This window comes from Notamacropus eugenii, chromosome 2 (assembly GCF_028372415.1).
Source record: "Notamacropus eugenii isolate mMacEug1 chromosome 2, mMacEug1.pri_v2, whole genome shotgun sequence".
NCBI lineage: Eukaryota > Metazoa > Chordata > Mammalia > Diprotodontia > Macropodidae > Notamacropus > Notamacropus eugenii.
The window spans coordinates 97025241-97050376 of record NC_092873.1 but is presented as its reverse complement, the minus strand read 5'-3'; the positions used below and the strand labels follow the sequence as shown (position 1 = coordinate 97050376).

The following is a 25136-nucleotide window of genomic DNA, read 5'->3' as shown; positions in this document are numbered from 1 at the left end:
AAATGTGCTGTAATAAATGGCCTGTTGCTTAAAAAAGAAAAACTAAAGGATTGCAAAACTCAAGATAGTAGAAGGGATCCAAAGATTAGGAGGTCCATAACAAGAGTGACTAGGGACTACCATGTGTGGGAAAACAGAATAAAAAGAATCAGACTGATGCATACTAACCAACAAACAAAGATGAGAGATTCTGCTACATACTAAGTAGTCAAAATGGCCAAGAAGTGATCATTTAATCCAAAATAATTCTATTTCTCCAAAGATTAGGTGTTGTTTTTGTTTTTTTATTTCAGGAGCCTCCTAGTCCTACTCCCATCTGGTGCTTATGTTCTTTACGGTTTCATGTATTCTCTGCCTTTTCTTGACTCAGTTATCCTCTATCAGATCAAAAGGTTATGAAACTGTAAGAGAGAAAAATTAGAAAATTACGGAACATCTACATTAAATGACAAAAATTGAAGTTAGCAATGTAAATAAACATATTGACTGTAATCATATTTTTAAGGTCTATAATAGAAAATTATAGACAGATGGATTCTTTTTTCTTGTTTTTATTTTGTTTTAATCAATATTAGTTATTTTTATTAGAATATTAGTAACTTGAATTTTAGAATTTAATTTGGAGTTTCTCTTCCCCCCAGTTATTTATTAGCATTTAAATAAAAAAAACCTGGATCTCCCTATATCACCAAGGCTGAAAGTGTAATGGTTACCATGAAACCGATTCCACTACTGAGAGGCACTGATCTGGGCCAGTTCATCCCCCCTTAGGCAACCTCATCTCCCAACCCTCCATACCTCTGCTCTTGATGCCAGCCTTAGTGTAGACCCCCAATTGCAGGTTAGCCCATTCTAACTCAGAACTCCTGAGTTCAGGAGATCCACCAATCTAAGCCTCAAGATAACAGGCTTGCACCACCATGTATTTTTAACAGTTTATTCATATTTTATGTAGGCGATAAATACCTTAACTAAATAATGTTGGACATTTTTTCTCTTGTCTTTTTCCCAGTTTCTGGAAATTGGCAGGTTGTTGAAACAGATCAGGCTGGTAATACAGTATGGGTAGGCACTAAGGGGTACCTTTTCGTCTCTGTAAGAAAACTCACATGTCACTAGAAAGTTTCCTATTTAAGTGAAGTCAATTTCCTTGGGAAGGGGGGATATGAATGGGGCTTTTTGTATCAAAAACCTTCTAAATTTCTTCTTGAAGAAATTCTTCATGCTGTCCAAGCATGATACTTCTCTGTACAGGTCTACAAGCCTCTGGTCTCTTTCATTTCTTGAATTTAAACTTTTTTTCCTAAATATTTGTCACCATACTCTTGTGACAAACACCACTTTGGAGTCATGTGCCATTTGTAGTAAGGTTGTTTAAAGGGATACGATTCGGTTCCATAAAAACATCATCAACTCGTTGGTCATTGAAAAGAGATCTCATGTTAAAAGTACCAGAAGTTATTTTTCTATCTGAGGACAGACAAGACTGTCTTAAGAACTATGTAAGTCTTAGCATTCTCCTCCCCTTTTTCTATCACACTGTGGTACCACTCTCAAATCTCTGGGACCAAAAGAGGGATTAGGAAGAGGAGTGAGAAGGAATTATCCCACAAGACTAGGGCTCCTTTTTTTCTGACATACATTCACCTTGTTAGATTTGTATTTTTAAAAAATAATTTACTATAAAAAATATTGGACATCAGTATAATCAAACTGACAGCAAATATTTTTACTTTAATAATGACAATAAGCTCACAAAAAGTCATAATTTTAGTCACTCCATCAGTCTCAGTTACTTTTTTCCTCATATAGTTGTAATTACTATGCAATTTGCTCTTTTTTTGCTCTGCATAATTTCATAGGGGACTTTCTTTGTATTTCTCATATTTGCCATCTTAATTGCATTATTATAATTCATCATACTGATGTACCACAACTTAACTATTAATATGATAAAATCCATTTTAATGAAATATTATGTGTGGTATTAATGTACCACAACCTGTCCAATCATCATTGGACATTTATGCTGCTTCCAGTAGTAACAATTTATGTTTCCCCTTTTGAAAATTGTCTGTTCATATCATTTGATCACTTATGCATTGTGGACTGAGAGTTCCCATTTTAGATTTTTAAATTTCTTTATATATTTTAGAGAGGCAGCTAGATGGTGCATTGTATTGTGTACCAGTCCCGGAGTCAGGAAGATCAGAGTGCAAATTCAGCTTCAGACACTTACTAGCTGTGTGACTTTGGGCAAATCACTTAATCCTGTTTGCCTCAGTTCCTCCTCTGTAAAGTCAGCTGGAGAAGGAAATGGCAAACCACTTCTGTATTTTTGCCAAGAAAAACCCAAATGGAGTCACAAAGAGTTGGACACAACTAAAACAACTGAACAACAGCACATACTTTAGAGGCTAAGTTTTTAATTGTCATGATTTCCATATTCTGCAGTCTGTCATTTTTCTTTTTATTCTGAACACATTGCTTTGTTAAACAGAAAGTTTGTATTTTAATGCAATCAAGCACATCTTACTCGCCCCTAATAATTTTTTCTATTCTGAATGGAGATTTTTTTAAGTCATCTTCTTTGGCGGGGGAGCTTTTGATATTTGTTCTAGTCTAGTGGTTCACTATGGACACATACACACACATACACACACACACACACACACACACACACACCAAAACAAAAAATTGATCACCTAAGAGTATGCCTTCTGGTAATGAGACTCTTCATACTTAGAACATGACAAATGTACTTTGAATTGAGTTACACTGAATTGAATTGTTTTGAATTGGCAATGTTGGTTCTCAGCCAGTAGACAATCTTTTGTCAGAATCATATTCAAAGCCTTTCCAGATAGGTTAGAACCTGAAATGGATGACAAAGTCCTCAAGAAATTAAGGTCTCTCCCATGCCATGATGAATCATTATCATCCTCCTCATCAGGAGTGCTGTGTGTGTGTGTGTGTGTGTGTGTGCATGTGTGTGTGTGTGTGTGTGTGTGTGTGTGCAGAAAAGGAGATGGAAAGAGACAAAGAAGACAGAAACAAAGACAAAAATACACAGTGACAGAAACAGAAAAAAAAAAAAACGAAGGACAACAACCAACCAACCATCCCTACTCTTACTAATCATTAGTCTCTCCCTGTCTACTTGTTTCCTCCCTATGTAATGTAAACATCTTCCCCACTCATTAATGGGCCTCAGATTAGGGGAGGTTTGTTTTGTAGGAAGGTCCATACCTTTTGTTAATTGCTACTGAGGCACTGGGTCATGAAGATCATGCCCTCTGGCTCTGAAAAGTGTATATATACTCTGAGGTGAGGTTTTGTTTTGAAGGCTATCTGTTTGGAAGAAGGTTCCTGTGCCAGATGAGACTCTGGACATTAAGGATTCCCCCAAGCTTTGGTATGTAATGGTCAGACAGATGTATCTGTTTGTTTATCTGTGATGTACATATTGCTTATGGTCAGACAGAAGTCCTGTTTGTTGGTCTTTATTTCTCTGCTTGTATTTTCTGTATTGGTATATGTGATTAAACAAGACAGCTGACCCCTCAAAAGTTGCTTTCCTTTTAAAAAAGCAGATCTAAGAATCGGTGCTAGCAGGCCATTCTGGATGTGTCGGGGTGCTTGCTGCCACCCCCTATTGCCTACAAACAGAACCATGTCTCCCATTCTCAAAAAAAAAAAATCTTCATTAGATTCTTTCATCCCCCAAATTATCCTTATCTCTTTTGCCTTTTGTGGCTAAACTCCTTGAGAAGGCCATCTACAATAGGTACCTTCACTTCCTCTCTTCTCACTCTCTTAACTCCCTACAATCTGGCTTCCAAACTCATCAATTTCACTCAAATTCCTCTCTTTAGAGTTATCTGTGATCTCCTAATTGCCATACCCAAAGGCTGTTTCTCAATCTGCATCCTTTTTGATCACTCTGCAGCATTTGTCACTGTTGATTGCGCTCTTCTCTACTCTGTCTACTCCTTCCTGACTACTTCTCAGTCTCCTTTGCGGGACCTTCATTCAAATCGTACTCACCAAACATGTATATCCCACAGGACTCTATTTTGAGTCCTCTTCTGTTCCTCTAAACTACTTCAGCTGACTCCCTTCCCGTAAACTATAGATTCAGCCATTATGTAAAGCAATTTGGAACTATGCCCAAATGTTTATAGTAGCTCTTTTCTGGTGGTGTTTGTGGAATATAATTGTGATGGAATATTCTTGTGATTCAAGCAATGATGAGCTAGATGCTCTCAGAAAAACTTGGAAAGACTTTCATGAACTGAGGCAAAGCAGAATGAGTAGGACCGGGAAAACATTGTACATAGTAATGGCAGTATTGTAAGATGATCAGGTGTGAATGTCTTAGCTGTTCTCAACAGTACAATGATCAAGACAACTCTAAAAGACTTATGATGACAAATGTTATCCATTCCCAGAGAAAGGACTGATGGAGTCTGAATGCAGATTGAAACATACTTTTTTTTAACCTCATTTTTCTGGTTTTTATTTTGACCTGTGTTTTCTTTTACAACATGACTAATATGGAAGTATGTTTTGCATGACTACACATGGATAACCAATATCAAATTGCTTGTTTTCTCAATGAAGTGGGTGGACAGGGAAGTAGAGAATTTAGAACTCAATTTTAAAAATGAATGTTAAAAATTGTTTTTACATGCCTTTGGGGAGAAAATAAAATACTAAACAAATGAAAAATAAACCACTACACTTGATGATCTCATCAGCTACCATGGACTTAGTTATCATCTTTCAATTTATCCAGCCCTAAGCTTTCTATCGATCTCCAGTCCTACGTTTCCAGCTGCTTCTCAGACATCTCAAACTGGATTCTAGAAAACACATTAAACTCAACATGTCCCAAAACTGAACTTATTTCTCCTCTAAGCACCTACGCTCACGAGCTAGGTGTTATCCTCAACTCCTCCACTTCTCTTCTATATCTAATTTGTTGCCAAGGCCTCTTGATGTCACTTTTTTGGTATATCTCAAATACAACCTCCTCTCTCCTCTGATGCTGCTACCACCCTGGAGCAGGTCCTCATCCCCTCACATCTGGACTATTAAAATACGACGCTGGTTAGTCTGCCTGCCACAGGTGTTCTCCGCTTTCACTCTGAGTGGGATAGACTTAGTGAAGACTCCTCAGATTGTAATTTTTCTCCCAGGGGTGAGGTAAGGCCTAAAGGCTCAAGGTTACAATATTTTTAGAATAGAATAGTTCCATATAAGGATATAAAACTGTGTAGTGTATTAGGGTCTCAATGATTGGACAAAACTTACATAATTCCTCGATGTCTTCATTTCAAAAGGGATTGGTTAGATTTCGTGTCTAGAATGTAAGACCATATTCTCAGCTAATGAGGATAATGGTCAGTGGGGGGAGGAGGGACTTGCGTTAGGGTCTACATAAATCACTGTCCTGTTCTTTGTCTTCGGCTTTCCTACTCCAGGTGAACTGCTGTAGGATTGTCCAGATTCTCGAGAATCGAATAAATCTCTTTTCTGTCATCACTTTGAGAGGCCTCTGAGTAATTGATTTATGTAGGGACCTGAGCCATTCCACACAACTTCATACTCCATTCAGCCAACAAAGTGATTTTCCTAAAGTGCAGGTCTGACCATGTCACCATCTGTGCCATCAAACTCAATAAACTGGCTCCCTATAATCTCCAGGATCAAATATGAAATCCTTTGTTTGACTTCGAAATCCTTCATAACCTACAGACACACACACACACACACACACACACACACACACACACACACACACCACACCCCTTTCCAATCTTCTTATACCTTATACTTCCACCCACTCTCCACTCTTTCCTCCAGTGACACCAGACCTAATTGCTTTTCCTTGAACAAGACTCTTCATCTCCCACTCAGGACATTTGCCATGTATGGAATGCTCTGCCCTCCTTGTCTCTACCTCCTAACTTCCTTCAAGTCTGAACTAAGTAAGATCCCATCTTCTACGAAAGGCCTTTTCCAGATCTACTTAATTCTACTCTCTTCTTTTTGTTGATTATTTCCTATTTATTTTGTATATAGCTTGTTTGTACATATTTATTTGCTTATCTCCATTAGATTGTGAGTTCCTTGAGGTAATAACTGTCTTTTGCCTCTCTTTGTATCCCCAGAACTCAGCACAGTGCTTGGCGTATAGTAAGTGCTTCATAAATGCTTATTGGCTAACTAGACACGCAAAAGAGCAGAAGGAGAATCCAGAAGTTCCTGCCAACTTTGTAATTTCCTAAGAAGCTCTTAAGACTATTGAAAAAGGTTAAACCCAAGAGTCATGAAATGTCAAAGGCCAGCAGAGTGCAATATGATATAAAATAAACCAGTGAAAGACTGGATACTTTCTTCTTTAATCATTTTAGTCAATCTAGTAGGTGTAAAATGATATCTCAAGGTTGTTTTAATTTGCATTTCTCAAATCAATAATAATTTAGAGCATTTTTTTCTTGTGACTGTAGTTTTGATTTCTTTATTGAAAAACTGCCTGTTCATATCCTTTGACCATTTATCAATGTGGATGACACACATTCTTATAGATTTTACAAAGTTCTTTGCATAATTGGGATATGAGACCTTTAGCTGAGAAACTGTCTCTAAAATTCCCCTCCCCCCCATTTTCTGCTTTCCTTCTGATCTTGGCTACATTTATTTTATTTGTGCAAAACCTTTTTAATTTAATGTAATCAAAATTATCCTCACTCTGCTATTTCTTGTTTATTCATAAATTGTTCACTATCCACAAGTCCAATAAGTATATTTCATGTTCAAATTTTCTTGTATTATTTCTAAATCTAGATCATGTATACATCTTTCTCTCATCTTGGTAAATGTTGTAAGACATTGTTCTATGCCCAACTTCTGCCATACCGCTTTCTAGTTTTCCCAGCAATTTTTATCAAAAAATGAATTCTTATCCCCCAAACTTTTTTTTACTTGTCAAATACAAGGTTACTATATTTGCTCCTGAAAATTGTATGTCTACTCTGTTCCATTGATTTACCTTTCTATTTCTTAGCCAGTACCATATAGTTTTTATCATCGCTGCCTTCTGTTACTGCTAAACCTCCTTCCTTTACAGTTTTTCATTAGTTCCTTTGATATCATTGCCTTTTTTTTGTTCTTCTAAATGAATTCTATTTTTTCTAATTTAGTAATATAATTTTTTGGTACTTTAATTGGGGTGGTATTGGCTATCAGAGTGGCTAAAATAATTGAAGGAGAAAGTGACAAATTTTGGAGGGCATGTGGAAAAATTGCGACCCTAATTCATTGTTGGAACTATGAACTGATCCAACCATTCTGAAGAGCAATCTGGAATTATGCCCAAAGATGTACCCTTTAACATGGTAATACCTTACCAGGCCTATTTCCAAAGATGATTAGGGAAAAAGGAAAATAACCTATATATTCTAAAATATTTATAGCAACTCTCTTTGTGGTGACAAAGAATTGGAAATTGAGGAGCTGTCTATCCATTGGGGAATGGCTGAACAAGTTGTTTTATATGATCATGATGGAATACTACTGTGCTATGAGAAATGATAAATTTGTTGATTTTAGAAAAAATATGGAAAGGCTTGCATGAAATAGTTAAGAGTGAAATGACCAGAACCAGGAGAACATTATATACAGTAGCAGTAATATTGTTTTAAAAACAACTTTGAAAGACTAAGTCATTTTGACTATTATACTCAAATTAACTACAAAGGATCTATGAAGGAAGGTACTATCTATCTGCATCTAGAGAAAGAACTAATAAATAAATATGTAAAATTATTTTGTATATACGTATTCATATCTAATGGTAGCCATCTCTAGGGCATGGGAGGAGAAAGAAAAAAAGAAAATAAAGAAATTTACATGATATCTTTAATATATATTTAAAAGGTTTTATTTGCAATCTTTTTTATTTTACTATATTATGGAAATGCTTGTTTTATTTCATAAATTAAAGCTAAAATGAAATTTTATGAAAAATCAAAATCAAAATCCTGGATGAAGCAGAGCCCTAATGTCCCTAAGTGGCCACTGTCTGGCTTCCTCCCATTTTGGGGGAATTCTGTTCCATGATCAAGTCAACAAACCTATGATCAATTAGGAGCATAAACTCATGGATAATACCTCAGTTTGAAGTTTGCCTTCAGTATTAATTGAAAGTTGCTTGTCTTTTTATTCTTGATCTTTTTTCTTTTTCCTTTCTAAACTCTCATCTATATTCTATCCCCAGAAATACAGCAGACACCCAGTAATATGCTGAATGTGATAGCTGTGGTGCTACTTCATTTTAACCTCATTTATGAGGTTTAAATGAGATGACTAAGATTCTTTCTAAACCTTGGGGTGTTACATAAATGTTATATATTATTATTCATTATAATTTATTGATCCTCACAAAGCATGATCTTGAATACATCCATCATTCTGCTCATCCTTTTCTGGCTGCTCACCTGCTAGCTCCCAGAAGCAAGTATAATACTCCATATATGCTCTCACTGGGGAAGAGTACAAAGAGACCCTTCCCTCCCAGTTCCTGGACATTACAACTCTAATTGTAGACTAAGATTGCATTAGTGTTTTTAATTTCCATATCATACTGTTGACTTATGGTGGTTTTGTGGTACACTCCACCTTGAAGGATTATAAATGTGGACTACTTTCTAAGACCTTGCACACCTCCAAAAGCCAAACCTTGAAGATAAAATTTGAGCAAGGCACTGTTGAGCCTTCAGTGGCTTCAGAATATCATTTACCCTCTGATTAGGGATGGGTCCCCAAGTCTCCCAACCTGTCTTTCAGATTGGTCTATACCTGGGCACTTAACTGCTCTTGTGGGAGCTTTAAGGGGAGACAAGATGTGAGCAGAGAGAGAAGCAAGACTTTGGAGATGAGCGATGGCCATGTAGCTAAGTGATTCATAGGTTATGAACTCAGAGAAGCCATTTGTGACCCAAACTCTGCCACTAAGTCACTTTCTCTTTTTGGTTTTTTTTATTCATTTTGAACTTAAATACAAAGATAAAAAAAGTTTCCATGTATGCAGCAAAACAGGAAAAGTGGGTTCAATATGAAACCATGGATCTTCATTTCACATTGATTTTTTTTCAATCCTATGTAATAAATACTATACAGTGTTTTCAAAGCTACCCTGCTTTTCTGTGCTTCCTTATGAGTTTTCCTTTGTTCTCTAGTGCACACTTTTTTTCTCACTCTCTCCCCACCTCACACTAGAGAAGACCACCATTAAGCACACACATATATGTGTGTTTATATGTGCGCATGTGTGTGTATAAAAACATACTCTGCATATTTCTATTTATCAGTTCCTTCTCTGGAGAGGGATAGCATCTTCCTTAATAGGTCCCTTGTAGTTGATTGGAGTATTTGTAATACTCAAAATAACTTAAGTCATTCACAGTTGTTCTTCCAACAGTACTGCTATTATTGTGTACAATGTTCTCTTGGTTTTGCTCATTTAACTCTTCATTTCCTGCAAATTTATTCATGTTTTTCTAAAATCAACAAGCTCATCATTTCTTATTGCACAATATTATTCCATCACAATCATAAATTATAACTTCTTCAGACATTCCTCAGTTGGTGGACATCTCAATTTCTAATTCTTTGCCACCACAAAGAGAACTGCTAGGAATATTTTAGAACATTTAAGTTCTTTTCCTTTTTCCCTGATCATCTGTATTGAAAATGCATTTTTTGTCTTTTGTTAATGCTTTTTGCTTCTTAATGGGAAAATCTTTCCCATTCCTTAATAGGTCCATGTGACCTGCTTAAGTCACATGGAAGCCTGAGTCACATGAGTCTAAGTCACATGGAACAGGAAGGGTGGAACAGGAAGATGCCAAGCTAGAACAGAACTGAGAGGAAATTGGTCAGAGCACAGTCAGAACTAGGAAGGATGCAGGCGAGCAGGCAACTGGCTACTGTGAGTGAAAGAGCTTGTTTGTGATTTTGTTTAAAAGGGCCTGCTTGTGATTTGTCTAATGGAGCTGGTTTGTGGGAAGCCTAGAAGTGGGGGAAGGTTTGGGGAATGGTGTTGTTCTCTGCATTGTTACTGTGTATAGATTTTTGTTACTATGATGGATGTGGTTTTCTGGAGTCTGAATAAATGTTTTGGTTCTGTTTTCCATGTAAAGAGTCTGTTGTATTTCAAGATTCAGAATTGCACTGGGATATTCATGGCCACCATAAGTGCTATGAATATCACTTTGGCTCTATATCATGTTGGTAAACAGATCTAATAGTAGTATATCTGGGTCAAATTGTATACATAACTATATAACTCTTTGGATATAACTCCACATAATTCTCCAAAATAATTGGATGAATTCATAGTTCTACCAGCTGTCCCTATTTTTCCATATCCCCTCCAACATTTGTCATTATCCCCTTCTATCATTGTAGCCATTCTGATAGGTGTGAGATGATATCTCAGAGTTGTTTTACTTTGCATTTCTCTAATAATAATGACTTAGAGCATTTTTTCATGTCACCATATATAGTTTTTTCTTCATTGAAAAACTGCCTGCCTGTATCCTTTCACCATTTGTCAGCTGGAGAATGACTCATTCTCATACATTTGACAAAGTTCTCTACAAAGTTGAGATATGAGAACTTTATCTGAGTAACTGTCTATAAAAAAATTCTCCCCATTTTTCTGCTTTCCTTCTAATCTTGGCTTCATTGGTTTTATTTGCACAAAAACTTTTTAATTTAATGTAATCAAAATTGTCCATTTTGTACCTCACAATGCTCTCTGTCTCTTGTTTATTCATAAATTCTTCTCCTATCCATTAATCTGAAGGTAATGTGTTCTGTGTTTTTCTGATATCTCCCTTCATATCTAGGTCATGTGTGCATTTTTATCTTGTCTTGATAAATAGTATAAGATATCAGTCTATGCCCAATTTTTGCCAGATACTTTTCCCTCTTTGGAATTCAGTTTCTTGAACTCTGAAAAGGGCTTGACTGAAATCTTTCTAAATTCCAATCTGGGGTTCCATGCTGAGATGAATTAATGGACTAACCTTAGATTTTTCAATTGATAGAAATTCTGGTGGACTTCTATATCACTTCAGATTTCAGTCATGGTGTTGGGCACAAGAAGGAGCTCCATAAGCACTAAATGACTGATTGATATCCTTTGTGAAGTGAAGTCCTAAGGACTCAGGAAAAAGAACACAGGAAGCTAAGCTAAGTAAGAGCTGAAGAACAACACATGGTCCTCAGCCTGAAAGAGTAACTGAGATAACAAAGTGGGAATAAGACCCACCACCTGGGAAGTTGGAAACCAGAAGATGATTGAATTAAATTTCAATCAACTCAAACATTTATTAAGAACTATGGCAAAGGCAGTGAACTTAGCAATAAGCCTACTAAGCTTGGAATCAGAAAGACCTAGATTCATATTTCACTTCTAACACTGTCATTTAACCTCTATGTGCCTTAGGACCTGTCTACTAAAATCTTGGACAGCTGAGACCACAGAACCTCACTCCACTCCGATCAACCTTTTCTCTTGGTTATGGACCATTTCCCCTTCCCAAGGTCCTGGGGGCCTTTCCATCTTCCATGTGCCAATCATTAACATGACCCCTCTTTTATTAGCTCTCCCTCCAATTAAAATGTGAGCTCTTTGATAGCAGGGATTGCCTCGATTTTCCATTTTTATCTCCAGCACATCTTGCAATGCTTGGCACATAGTACATACTCAATAAATGCTATCTCATTTTGTTTTCTTAAGTCTGCATTGGAAGAGGGAATTCCCACCCCAGAAACTACCCACCCCTCTAAAGTGGAGAGTCTTGAGGGAAGAGTTGCCGCTGCTGAGGCTGAGGAACATCGTCAAGGGTATTGTCTTTGTTGGAGTAAGTGTATATTGCTAGTAACAGAATCCAACAATGTCCAACAATGGATGCTGCTTCCTTGAAAAATATTGAGATCTTCATTGCTGGAAGAATTTGGTTAGAGATTTCCTGTCAAGCATATTTATAGGATCAGAGATTTCAAGCTAGAAGGGACTTTAGTGATCATCCAATCCAACATTTTACAGAGCAGGGAAACAAGGCTCAGAGAGGAAAAGTAACCTGCCCAAAGTATTGCAAATAGAATGTAGCAGACCTGGGATTCAGAAAGGAGATAGAGGGGTGATCACGGATGACTTTATAGAGCAAGTTGGATTAGGGTTGGCCTTTGAAGGTTGTATTGAATTTGGATGAATCAAAATGAAGAGAGACAAATAGGAAGAGGGAGAAACAAGAGCATCTAAGGAAATAGCACAGACAACTTGGGGTTAAAGGTGAGAGGGATAATGAAAACACCCTAGAATCATAGATTTTAGAAGAAAAAAAGAAACTTCTAAGGGTGAACTAGACCAGCCTCCTTGTTCTGAGATGTGGAAATTGAAGCCCCAGTAATTAAATCAAGGTCACATGAGCAGTAAATAGCAAAGTCAACATTCACACTGAGGCCCTTTCTGAGCCCCTTCCAGTACCTAATGCTGCTTCCTTCAATTTGTATGGAGTAGAATTTTCAAAGGGGAGAAGTAGAAAATAATTTTCACTGGAAATCAAAGATCCAAAGCTAAAAATCTTTTCCATATGTAAAATATCAAGATTCAGTTTTTATACTAGTATGAAGCTTGGGGTCCCCAACCAACTTGTTCTGAAGAGACAGTGAAATCTGTTCCTCACCTAAAACTTTACCATCCCCAATGGCAGGGCCATCTCCAGGCGTCTTGATCTGTACCTTGCCACTGGACCTAGATGGCACCAGAGAAACTGAGGCTGGTGATCTTGTACAGCCCTCCCTCACTTAAATCCAATTTACTTGCAAGTCATGGTACCTTCCAGATGTCATGGTCTTCTTCGAGAATGAGGGTCAAGCAACAGCAACCACCACCCTCAAGAAGGGGGCGTGTGCTAAAGGTCTAAGGGTTTGAGGGTTGGAGGGGACAGCATAAAAGGAAAAAGCACCCCTGTGAGCCACAAAGTGGGCAGCACATCAGGAAGGTGTCCCCTCCCTTGTCAGTGTTACAGCATCTTTCAACTTGAAAATATTGTATTGGGTAAACTTAAACACTGTTCCCTTCCATCTCGTGGAACTGCTGGGGAACCTGTTAAGTGGTATCGTGTGTGATTTTTCTGGATGCTGGACAATTTCCTGTGATATAGTCTGATCAGCAAAGACTGAGTGATATGAATGAGGAGAAATAGAAATAAACCACATTTTATCTTGCTGTTTGTGAACTACTATTCATAAAAAAAACCTAGAGACATTAAACATACTCTCAAAATAACTACAGATATTAGTCTTTGGTTCTATATGAAATATTCCAGAAGAGAGTTTGGCATATAGGACTGCCTTGGACCACAAGGCTCCATCATTTTAAAAGGTTTCTCTTATTGGGATGAAGGGGATGGCATAGACCAAGAAGTAAACAACACAGATTTCACTAAGCCCTGATGAATTTTTATTGTCTAACATCACATATACTTCATTCTTTGGGCCTGATAATCCTGAAATCAAAAGACAACACATGAAGGCTAGCTCCACTGTTCTAAATTTCATCTAATCAATTTCACTAACAGATTTCTTTTTATACGCTGTCCCTGAAAAGTCACACTCCAGACTAAGAGCTCCCCTGCCAAAGCCAGTATCTTACCCTCTCTTCACTCTTAGGGAACAGATACTCCACCTCCTCCCCACCCCCCTCAGTTCATGGTGAACTGGCCTATCCAATCTAGGTGCTTCTCTCTCCTGATGAAGATAATTAACCTTATTTTAATGGGATATCTAATATTTAGCTTGGGCGTAGAATGGTTTCTGGCAGTGATGCTAAAACATCAATCCTGATAGAAGCAAAAGTGTCATTTAGCAGTCCCAAAGAACCCAGACAACTAGCAGAAATTATGAGGTTTGAGGGGAAATTCATGGATCCCTTAAAGACAGGAGTACAAGAGAGGTTACCTGGAATGAATTCATGGATTCAAGCATTCTCCAAGTCAGGGTGATGGTTTATTGTAACACCAATATAATGGGCAGAACTCCTTAGGGAACTCACCTAAAGCACTTGCAACTTAACAGGAGTGATGCTAAAGCTTATATAGGAAAAGTAGTGAATTATCTGGCAGATATGCTAATTAGGTGATAATTTACAACCTTGGTCACTAATGTCATTTTTTCTCAGAAGTGTATTTTTGGACTGTTACATCTGTAGCAAGACAGCTTTGAGAGTTGACCTCTGGATTGAATATGATAACTTTTGGAATCAATACATGATAATTTTGTGGTTGCAAGATAGTCCTGTTTTTATAGAATTTCTTCAGAGGTCAGCTTGTTCTTGTGATGAGGAAAGATAGTTTACTTTACTGGGAGTCCAGTCATGAGTAATTGCAGGGAAAGGTAGTTTGTCTTATTGGGACCCACTCATGAGTTAAGATAGGCGTAGTGTCCTTGGTCTGGGGAGAAAACTGTCAGGGATAGTGTTTTGAAGCTAGGGAAAAGTGTTTCACTAATCACACCTTAGAGCCAGATACAGTTATTTTTACTCTCACGGAGTTGCAATAAGCAATAAAGATTTACCAGGACTCACATACATAAGGGATTTCATTTGACATCTTTCCTTCTCAAATTTAAACTTGTCCTGGTATAAAAGCGTTAGAAATCCTTTCTATCTATTGCACATAAACTTACTTCTCAGTAAGCCAAAATCATTGTTTAGGAACCTCCATAACCCAAAAAAGTTTTTTTCCCGGGGCTGATGACCTCACTCACACAGATGGTTCCCAGGGACCATGGCAAGTTTACAAAATAAGGAGAATTGACATGTACCTCAGGGAGGGGTCAAAAATGGTGCCCCTGCCTGCCAACACCTATACATACAGGAAGACTGTGCAGAACTAATCTGGATAAGGCTTTTATCCAATTCCCTCCTTTCCATACACAATAATCAGAACAATTTTAAGCTTTAGCATTAAAACAGGAACCCCAAGTAACTTAGTTAACAATCTTGCAACTTTCATAAGTGATAGCCAAATTGCTTTAGCTGTAACCTCCTCTTTAACTCCAGGCAAAGGTGGAAAATACCCAGTTTCCTAAATGGCAGTTATAAAACATTATAAGACAGGATTAGCAAGACTGATAAAGTAAAATCAATGGTTTTATACAATTTTTCCTACAACTTTTAGTTTCAACAAAAATCAGATAAAATTTCTTTGTCTAGCACCATTTCTGGCTCACAATAATCACTCAATTTTTACAATAAAAAAGAATTTTACTACAATTTAGAAATACAATAATAACACAAACAGTAAACTTCTGATGACATTAACTGCATTTCCAAATCATCACATATAAAATTATTGATGGAAGGTTGGGCTTACCAAGTGCAGAGGGTGGTTAGCTTCTGATCTTATACTGCCCTGGTCTATCGTAATTTACTTTACTGGGGGCCTGTTCATGACTAATTGCAGGGAAAGATAGGTTGTCTTACAGGGTCCCTTCATGAGTTATTGCTAGGCATAATGTTCTAGGGCTGGGGAGAAAACTGTCAGGGATAATGTTTTGAAGCTAGGGAGAAATATGATATCTTGGAATTGGGATCCAAACACAAGCACCTAAGCACCCCATCAAAGCCACAGGAGACATTTTGGCCAGAGCAGATTCAGAGGAAAAAATTTTATCACTTCCAACATACCTGGAGATATAGATGATCCTACATTATTTAAACATTTTTTTCTGTCCTGATGGAGCCCTATACATAAACCCAGGCCAGATCTCAAACTAACGTATTAATGTTCTTGAGGCCACATCATTCTAGTATCAGATGCTAGATGCCAGAGATCACCAGGCTCCCATGTCCTCACCTTGAATTACATCTTTTGGCCATTTCTTATATCTCTGAGTTCCCTTTCCATAGTGCTGTGAGAAATTAATTATTTCTCTCATATATAATACCTAGTTATTGAATCAAGACCAGCGTTTTTCCCCTTTTCTATTTCCTCATCCAGAAACGAACCAGAGTGGGAAATCTCTCTTAGAGATCTATCCAGGACAAGATCTAATCAAATTGTAAAAGAAATTCTAATTTTAGGCCAATGGGTGCATTACTGCTGATTCTGTTTGCTCAGACAGGTCTGGGAAAATGTGGATCTTCCTTTCAGTTAGGTAATATGGAAATTGATGTCTTTTTGACCACGATTTAGGTGACAAACATCACATACTCAAGACAGTCATTTTAATATAGCCCACACTTTCTACTGTGTTAAACTAGTCAGAGTTGATTGTCATCCCTCAGGGTGGCCTACTCTTTGAAGGGACTATAAACTGTGACCCCCCACCACCACCATTTGAGGTCCTTGGTCTAAGAGAGATGGCCAAATGACCACCCTTTTATTAATAACATTCTGCCTTATTACTGAAATGATTAAATTATCCAGAAACTGTCTCTTGAACATTTTTAATTGTGAAAATGTTAATGTTAAGATTTCCTTATATAGAGCTAGAAAGGATTTTGGAAGCCATTTAGTTCGATCCACTCATTTTTTTTCACTTAATAGTATTTTATTTTTTGCAATTGCATGTAATGATAATTTTCCACGTTCACTTTTATAAAATTTTGAGTTCCAAATTCTTTTCTCCCTCCCTCTCTTTCCTCTCTTCTCCCCAAAATCACAAGTAATCTGATATAAACTATACATGTACAATAATATTAAGCATATTTCCACATTAATCATGTTGTGAAAGACAAACCAGGTCAAAAGGGAAAAACTCTGAGAATGAAAAAAAAGGAAAAAAATAGTATGCTTTGATCTGCCTTCAGACTCCATAGTTATTTCTCTCTCTGAATGTGGATCTCTGAGCATCAGTTCATGTAAATCTTGTCAGGTTTTTTTGAAATCTGCCTGTTCATCATTTCTCATAGAACAATAATATTCCATATTCCATTCATATACCACAACTTGTTCAACCATTCCCCAACTATTATGAATCTCCTCAATTTCCAATTCTTGGCCACCACAAAAAGAGTTGCTGCTGTGTGTGTGTGTGTGTGTGTGTGTGTGTGTGTGTGTGTGTGTGTGTATAGATAGATAGATAGATAAATAGATAGATAGGTAAGTAGATAGATAGACATAGATAAAGACATAAATATAGATATTTGTACATATGGGTCCTTTTACCTTTTTATGATCTCTTTGGGATGGAGACCTAGTAGTAGCATTCCTGGATCACAGTGTATACAGTTTTATAACCCTTTGAGCATAGTTCCAAACTGATTTCCAGAATTCAACCCCCTCATTTTAGATGAGGAACTGAGGACTTACTCAAGGTCACACAGGTATTTGCAAAGAGAGGGTTCAAATCCAGATCCTTTAACACCAAACTCAGGTCTCTTTCTACTGTACTATGCTGACTGCTTAGATCTGATAATAATTACTGGGACTTGGGGGAGTTATAGATCATGATCCCTAAAACCCAAATACTGTGATCACCTGTGGTGAGAAACAAAAGAAGGAATTCAGTTTTCACAAGATTAGACCTGCTCCCACCCTTGAATGGTAACAGAATGTAAGTCAGAGGTGACTGGTTCTAATCAAGACTGTGACCTAGAAAAACCAGGTTTCTGATCAGCAAAAGGTCAGAAACTGTTATGCATGTTTAACGAGCTGTTTGAGGGGGAACCTATCAGGGTGGAGAACATGAAGTGGGAGGTTCAGAAGGCTGCATCTAGCCAATGGAGAGCAAGGGGAGAAATTCAAATCAGGATGGCGATAAAAAAGTTTGTAATTGTCTTGAGAGGGAGCTTGTGCCTACTAAGTGACCCTTTTTCACAAGGGGTTAGAGGCCAAGCCACCTTTCAGAAAATGACATGAAATAAATTTTTTTTCTAAATTCACTCATGGTTAGGTGGAATTCTTGGTAAGAGAGTTATTTCTAGCACTCACAATTAGGGTCAGACATTGAGACATCAGGTCACATGGGGAGAACCTGCCTATGAGAATGAAAACTTGTCTACTATTGCCTTTTCTTTGATCTCTATACCCATTGAACCAGCATTTAAGACACCCCAGCTGGCTAACATGTACTCATCTCTTCAAGGGGTTGGGGGGGGGGGGAAGAGAGGAGGGGTTTGGACAGCCACCCTGCTCTCTTCTTTACATACAGCTGACCTCTAAATCTCAGTTGCTGTAAGAGATCCATAAAGAAAAGAATTAATTATTAAAAGAAATTGATATTGTTATTGTCAAATTACAGGATCTATATAGACACATATAAATGTTTTCTTCCCAGAACTAGAAAATCTATAATGACTTCTCCCACCAAGGAGACATTGGGTCCAAGTCATATCTGTAACTTAGGTAGAATTTGATGCAAGTAGCTTTGTCTCCTCCCACCCAGCCTCACCTACTGCTAAAACAGGCTTAACTTCTCCTTTCTCCTTGGAGAACTCTGTCTCTCTTATCTGTTCTGGGTTCAACTCATCTTTTATTCTTCACAGGAAACATAGCTGAATTTACTTGGGATATGATGAGAGAATAAAATGAAATAGGAAGATGCTTCCATGTCTGATACAGACTCAACAACAAGATCAGACTTCCTCCTTACATTTATATATTTATTAATAATAGATGTTATTGTTCTCTTTGGTTTTTACATAGTAATTATTTCTTATGAAAAAATGAGATTCAGAGCTTCCCCCAAACCCCTTCTTATAAGTCCTGACTTTATGTCCAGTTTTTCCTCAGAAAGTCATTACTGATAATGAGATTGCATTGACTCTTCTTATCCTGGTCAATCTCCACCCAAACTTTCAAGTAATTTAATTTAATTTAAGGTAGAGAAGTCCATTGTGTTCTATTCAAGATTGAGTGGAAAGAGATTCTTCTGTTTGGATAGTCCAAGGTTGGGAGTGATCTGATATGGAGATACTTTCTCTGTCCTAGGGTAAGCGATGATGGAGTGACATCAGTCCCTGTTGAAAGGGTATATGAACTGTGCAGCCTAACCCCCAAATAAGCCCAGTTCTAAACTGCAGCTCCCATACTGCCTCCTTTGAGAGAAATAAAACAATGGATACAACCTAATCTCATTTGTCTTTCTTAGACTAAACTCTGTGTAAAGCTGACATTCCAGATATATTCATCAGCCCTCCCAATGAGTTCCCTCTTCTAACAAAAACAGTTAATTGAAACTAATCAACACACTATTTCTGACAGTGGATAAAGCATTTTGTGCCCATATCACCAACTCTGAATGAAAAGAGAAGGAGATGCTTCTTCATCTTCTCTTTGGCTCTAAGGTTGATCCATTACTCTGACTTTGATGGGTTATAGGCTTCAGGAACTCCCTCGAACTCTTCTTGAGTCTTCTTACTTGATCTGATGTTCACCTGAGGCCCTAAGCTTTTCATCATCTCTATGCCCAACTCTCTGTTATCTCCAGATTGCCTCAGGTTGCTTCCTACCCTTGATCCTATTAAAACTTTATTCTCTTGGTTCCTGGAGTCCAATCTCTAGTTACCCCAGTCTACAGACCACTCCCATCAAGATCCTCCTTGTACCCCTCCTTCAGTTATCACAGACTACTTGACCACTCATAGATCCCTCCCATACTCTTTCTGTATATGAGATCCATCTTACCTCCTTGAAGGAGCTCAGATTCAATCTGATTCATTGCAGGAGCTCACATTAATTCTGGCCTACTGCATTAGTGATACAAATGTTCAGATTCCTTAAGTCTACTCAATATGGTGGATCTTTAATAAACTTTGTTTTTCTTTGGCTGAAAGAAGGCTTGAGAAAAGAGTGGAATTCATTCAGGTAGGATCTGGTGTGTAGGTGTTTTGGTGTCCCAGTACCCCTAAACCTCAATATTTTGGTTCACTAACTGGGAAAACTGTTCATTTCAAGCTCTTCTCCAGCCAAGACTGGGAGGTATGTAAGCCTCTCCCTATCCTCTTCTCACCCTTCAAGCACTATGACAGTGGTTTTTGGGCCTGACCTCTCAGATCCCATTAGGTCAGACAGCTCAGCCTCATGCTCCTAGTTTCTCTGTACAGTGGTTATGTTCAAGGCCATGGACTTGGGCACACTTTAAAAGCCTAGAGGACAAGGATAGACACCCTATCAGGAAGTATATGCCAATTCTGTCAATTCTCTTGGTGCCAGGGAACTGGGAAAACTTCAGGTATTTTTTTTTGCTTTCCTTTTGTTTGTTTCTCAAGGCTTATTCCCAGATCCTCCCTTACAGAGGGAGGGACTTCCAGCACCCACACCTATAATGGGTCAATCCTTTTCAATTCCCAAAATTCATCTTTGGGTTGTCTTTTACAAAATTGTGGAAAAAATAGTTTCTCTAAAGAACTTAAAAAGAAAAAGCTGATGTTCTTTTGCAGCACTGTTTGGCCTCACTATCACCTAGAGGACCATGAAGCATAGTCTATTTTGGGAACTTTTACAATATAATACTCTCTTACAATTAGTGTTCTACTGTTGCTGAGAAGAAAACTGGGTAGAAGTACCCTACGTAATGGCCTTTGTCAAGCTCTCTCAGAATCCAATTCTCAGAAAAGATTGTAAGATACTCATACCTAGGATCATGCCACAAAGGGAGAATGGAGGCCAATTAAACAACTCCTCCTTATGGCCCCCAGGGCTTAGGTCACCTCCTCTTCCCTGTCTCAGCTCCCACCAACCTCCCAGCTCCTATTCCCCACCCCAATCTCCCCTAGGAGCGCCTGTTTCCCTTGGTGTCCTTTCCCTTTTCCTCTAGCCCAACCTTCATTATCTGCCTCCTTCACCTTCCATTTCTCCTACCCTACATCTCCTCCCCTGAGCCCTTCACCCCCTTGGTGACTTCTTTTCATTTAAATTACTGCTACCAGGTACATTGTTCTTTTAGTTCTCTTTTTACTTCACCCTGCATTAGGTTATACAAGCTTTCTCAGATTTCTTACTGTGCTATATTCCACTATAGGTATATATCACAATTTATTCAGCCAGCCTCAAATCAATGAGCATCTTTTTTTTGTTTCCAATTTTTTGCTACCACAAAATGTGCTATCTATGTTTTGAAATAAAGGAGCCCCTTTTTATACATTTATCCAGGAATGGGATCTCTTGGTTTAAAAGGTATAGTTTTGTGACTTTTCTTGTATGATTCTACATTCATGTCTAAAACTGTTAAACCAATTCATAACCCCACCACTAGTATATGTGTATGCCTGTCTTACATAGATCTGCCAACATTGATGGCCATCTTTAACCATCTTTGCCAATTTTTTAGGTATTATGTGAAACATCAATTTATATTTCTTTTGTTATTAGTGTTTTAGAGAAATTCTTCATATAAATGTTGCTCATTTTTTAATTCTTCTTTTTTAAACTTTTGGTTAATTTTGTTTACTCATGCATTCATTTAACCAGTGCTTACTATATACTAGACACTGTGCTAAATTCTGACAACACCAAGAAAAGATAAAACAGTTACTATCCTCAGGGAGCTTACATTGACTTCTTATCCTTAGGGGAATGCCTCTTGGTCATCTATATTTCCCTACACGATCTTGGATGCTTCTTCCATTTAGAAATGACTGACATGGTTTATAAATCATCATCTTCTTCATCATTAATTGCAATGACAATAAAAATAATAATGACTAACATTTATTTAGTGCTTACTATGTGCCAGGCACCGATCCTCACAACTCTAGGAATTAGATTCTATTATTATCATCCTCATTTTTAGAAATGAGGAAACTGATTCAAACAGAGGTTAAACAATTTGCCCAAGGTCACATAGCTAGTGAGGGTCTGAGGTTGGATTTGAACTCATGTCTTCCTGACTCCAGCACTCAATCTACTGCATCAGCTAGAGTTCTCAAACTTCAACTGCCACAGTTGAACATCAGTCTGTGCTAAATGTGTGGATTTCTGAAGCTCAATGATAATCACACATATAGGGATCAGACTTTCCTTACTGGTCATAGAGATCCCATGAGAGAAAATGAACCCATATCTTCTACCCTAGTAATAGTAACAATATTTTACAAAATTTTCTCTGCATACCAGTGCTGCAAGATAAATGCTACAAGTATTATTATTCCCATTTTATAGAGGATGAAACTGCACTTGAAACATTAGGACTATTAATTGTCATAGTTGAGCATGCTTTCTACTACCCTATGCTTGGTTGATGTCCAGAGGTAGGTTTCTGTCAGTCTACCACTGGGTCTTAAAGGGGTATCAACACAGAATAATTGGATAAGTTAATCATTGTTAAAAACAAAAGGTCATTTTATTCTGTATATTTAAGCAAAGTCCCCAAAGGGAAGAATATGTGGCTTAACTGGAGACATGCAAGAGAGTAGGAGACAGGGACAAGAAAAGGGTACTATTGAGGCCAAATAAGCCCCATATACTGAGGCCCAAATTAACACACACACACAAATATGGAATGGGAAGAGAGCGGGGAAGGTGTAAGACCAGGGATGTCATCAGGTAGCCTCAGGTATGATGGTCTTTATGTCAGGGCAGAAAAAGGAAGGCCACAGTGACTTAGTGGGATAGTGCTTTAGGACTAATGTCACATCAGTTTTGGCATTATGGACAATTTCAGAATCAGAGGGCTCAAATATTTACAGACCGGGCAGAGACTAATTGGTATCTCATCCCCTTGAAGACATAAGCAAGGAGTTGCCAGTCAGCTAGGAAAACATGTCTAACCTGTTATGTTCGAAGTATAGAATTCCCTAGATTGTGGGGAAAAGGGGGCTTATGACTTAGGACAGGGACATACGGGCATCCAGATAAAGAGCTAAAGGTCCAGAAAAAGGACAAAAGGAAGGAGGTACCAGGAAGGAGGAGGGGAAATGACTACAGAATAGATAGTCTGTTGGAAAGAGAAAGACTAAGCCAAAAACAAGAGTTGGATTTTTTTTTCAGTATTACCATAGTAGCAGATAAAAACAGAAATATGTGATTCATCAACAGAAAAAAATGAAAATATGAATTTTAGCAAAATACATATATGGCTCAACTTCTTTGCTCCTTTCTTAGTTTTTTATCTTTTATGGATTCCCCTCCCCTTTTTTTGCTTTCTTTGGTCATCTTATATTTGTTATTATAATTTCATATAGCTGTACTCAGTGTGTATATTATTGTCCTGCTATTTTTTCCCTTGACAGCATTTCATTTGTCTTTCTATATTACTTTGTTTTCTTCATATTTGCCCATTTTCTTGGTTCATTAAGGTTCTATTATGTTACTTTGCCATAATTTCTTCAGTGATAAAACATCTGGGTTGGTTCCAGTTTTTTCCAAATACAAATAAAACCACTATGAACATTTTTGTGCAGCCCTACCTTGATTCCCTTTTAAATAACATCCCTTGGCCATTGCTCTCATTGGGACCAAGAGGTGAAAAGGTATGGTGAGTTTTATATTTCTGCTATTTTTGTATTCCAAAAGAAATGCGTGAATTCACAGCTCCACCAACAATGAAATGGTGTGCCTGGGTGTCCCCAGCTTCACCAACATTAACACATAACATTTAATTATATTTTCCCATTTAATGAGTGTAGTAGGCCACCTTGGAATTTGTTTACAAAATACATTTCTCCATCTCATTTTAAGGATAAGGAAAGATGAGGCCCAAAGGAGGTTATATGATACTCAACACGATACAAGTAATAAGTAGGCAAATGTGAGATTACTAGCAATGTGTATTTCTTCTTTCTAGAACTTTATGCATTATGAATGATGCTTAGAAATGTATGTCAATTCCTCAGATAATGAGATGTCAGATTTTTATTAGGTACATTTATTACAAAAATTATGTATCTCAGTTGTTCTGAAGTTAAAATCTTTTTTGTGGCCAGTAAGCAAGCAGCAACTGCAACCAAGGGGCTCCTCATCAGAACTTTTTGCACCATACACCAAACATAGGGCATTTTGAACTGAGACAAGTATCCTTTCCAAAAGGAGACAAAAATTTGTCCTGTTCTTGCCCATTGTTCTTGCTTAGATGCACTTGCCTGAAGCAATTTGCAGAGCAGAAGAGAGATGAAGCAAGATATTAGCCACCCTATGCTGGCCCAAAGTCAATGAAACAATCTCCTAAGAAGAAATAAAGATAACCAAATTAAATTCCTGGTATTAACACAATTAACATCTGATCATCTTAATACCTCTTCAGATTGTCTAGGCCTTGCCCTATGCAAGTTCAGCAATTGGGTCCTTAGATTCCATTACCTGCCATTAATGTATGTGACAGGCTGGTCATACTACCAATATAAAAGAAAAATAAATGTAGGTGTCTTTTTTTTCTGTTTAATGGTCTATTGGGGTGGCAACTCTACTTTGTAGAAAGTAGGAGTCAGTTTAAGGACCTGGTCCTTTAGTGTCCAGCCTGGGCTCCATTGTGGCAGGGACAAATCCATGTGACTGAGCCTGTGACAAGAATGACAGTTGGAATTAGAATCTGGCAGGCAGAACCCATCCCTAGAGATGGGGTCAGTTTTAGTCAGAGAGGGCACATTCTCCCATTAAGTGAGCTGTGTGAATTACAGATCAGATATTCATGGTAAGACAATACTCAGGACATGGCAGAGATTGTCTGGCCAAACTCTGCCAAATCCAAAGGAAGCTCCATGTCCTGTTGAAATCCAGACCCAAATATAGGCACTGAGAAAATATATGATTTAATAGTTACTTTTCCCATTAGTTATAGCTCTGGTCTGGATAGGAATTCTTATGGATATGTCACAATAATTTTGTTTGTAAATTAATAGTTTTTCCTTCGGTAATAAACGAGAAGGAGTCTGAGTCAGGATTTGTGATACCTCAGTGATGTTCAATCCATCTATCACCTAGGATGGCAGGCCTCAACTTTAGACTCTTGACTGTCTGACACCATCTCCATCCTTGCTGGCAGCAATCTGAGGGTCAAGATACAACCCCCATCTGCAATGGCAACAGCCTTACTCAACTTTAAAGTCAAACCCCTAAAAAAATCCAGAAACAAAGAGAGTCTCAGAGTTGGAGGGGTTTTCAGAAACCTTCTAG

General features: G+C 37.8%; 1 long non-coding RNA gene across 1 annotated transcript; it reads right to left on the bottom strand.

Annotated features, from left to right (window-relative positions):
- Positions 1 to 201: 201 nt before the first annotated feature.
- On the bottom strand, positions 202 to 25136 carry LOC140526066 (uncharacterized). The gene is made up of 3 exons (XR_011974229.1): positions 24260 to 25136; positions 967 to 1093; positions 202 to 401 (listed from the first exon to the last, which is right to left on the bottom strand). It is a non-coding gene; the product is annotated as an uncharacterized lncRNA (long non-coding RNA).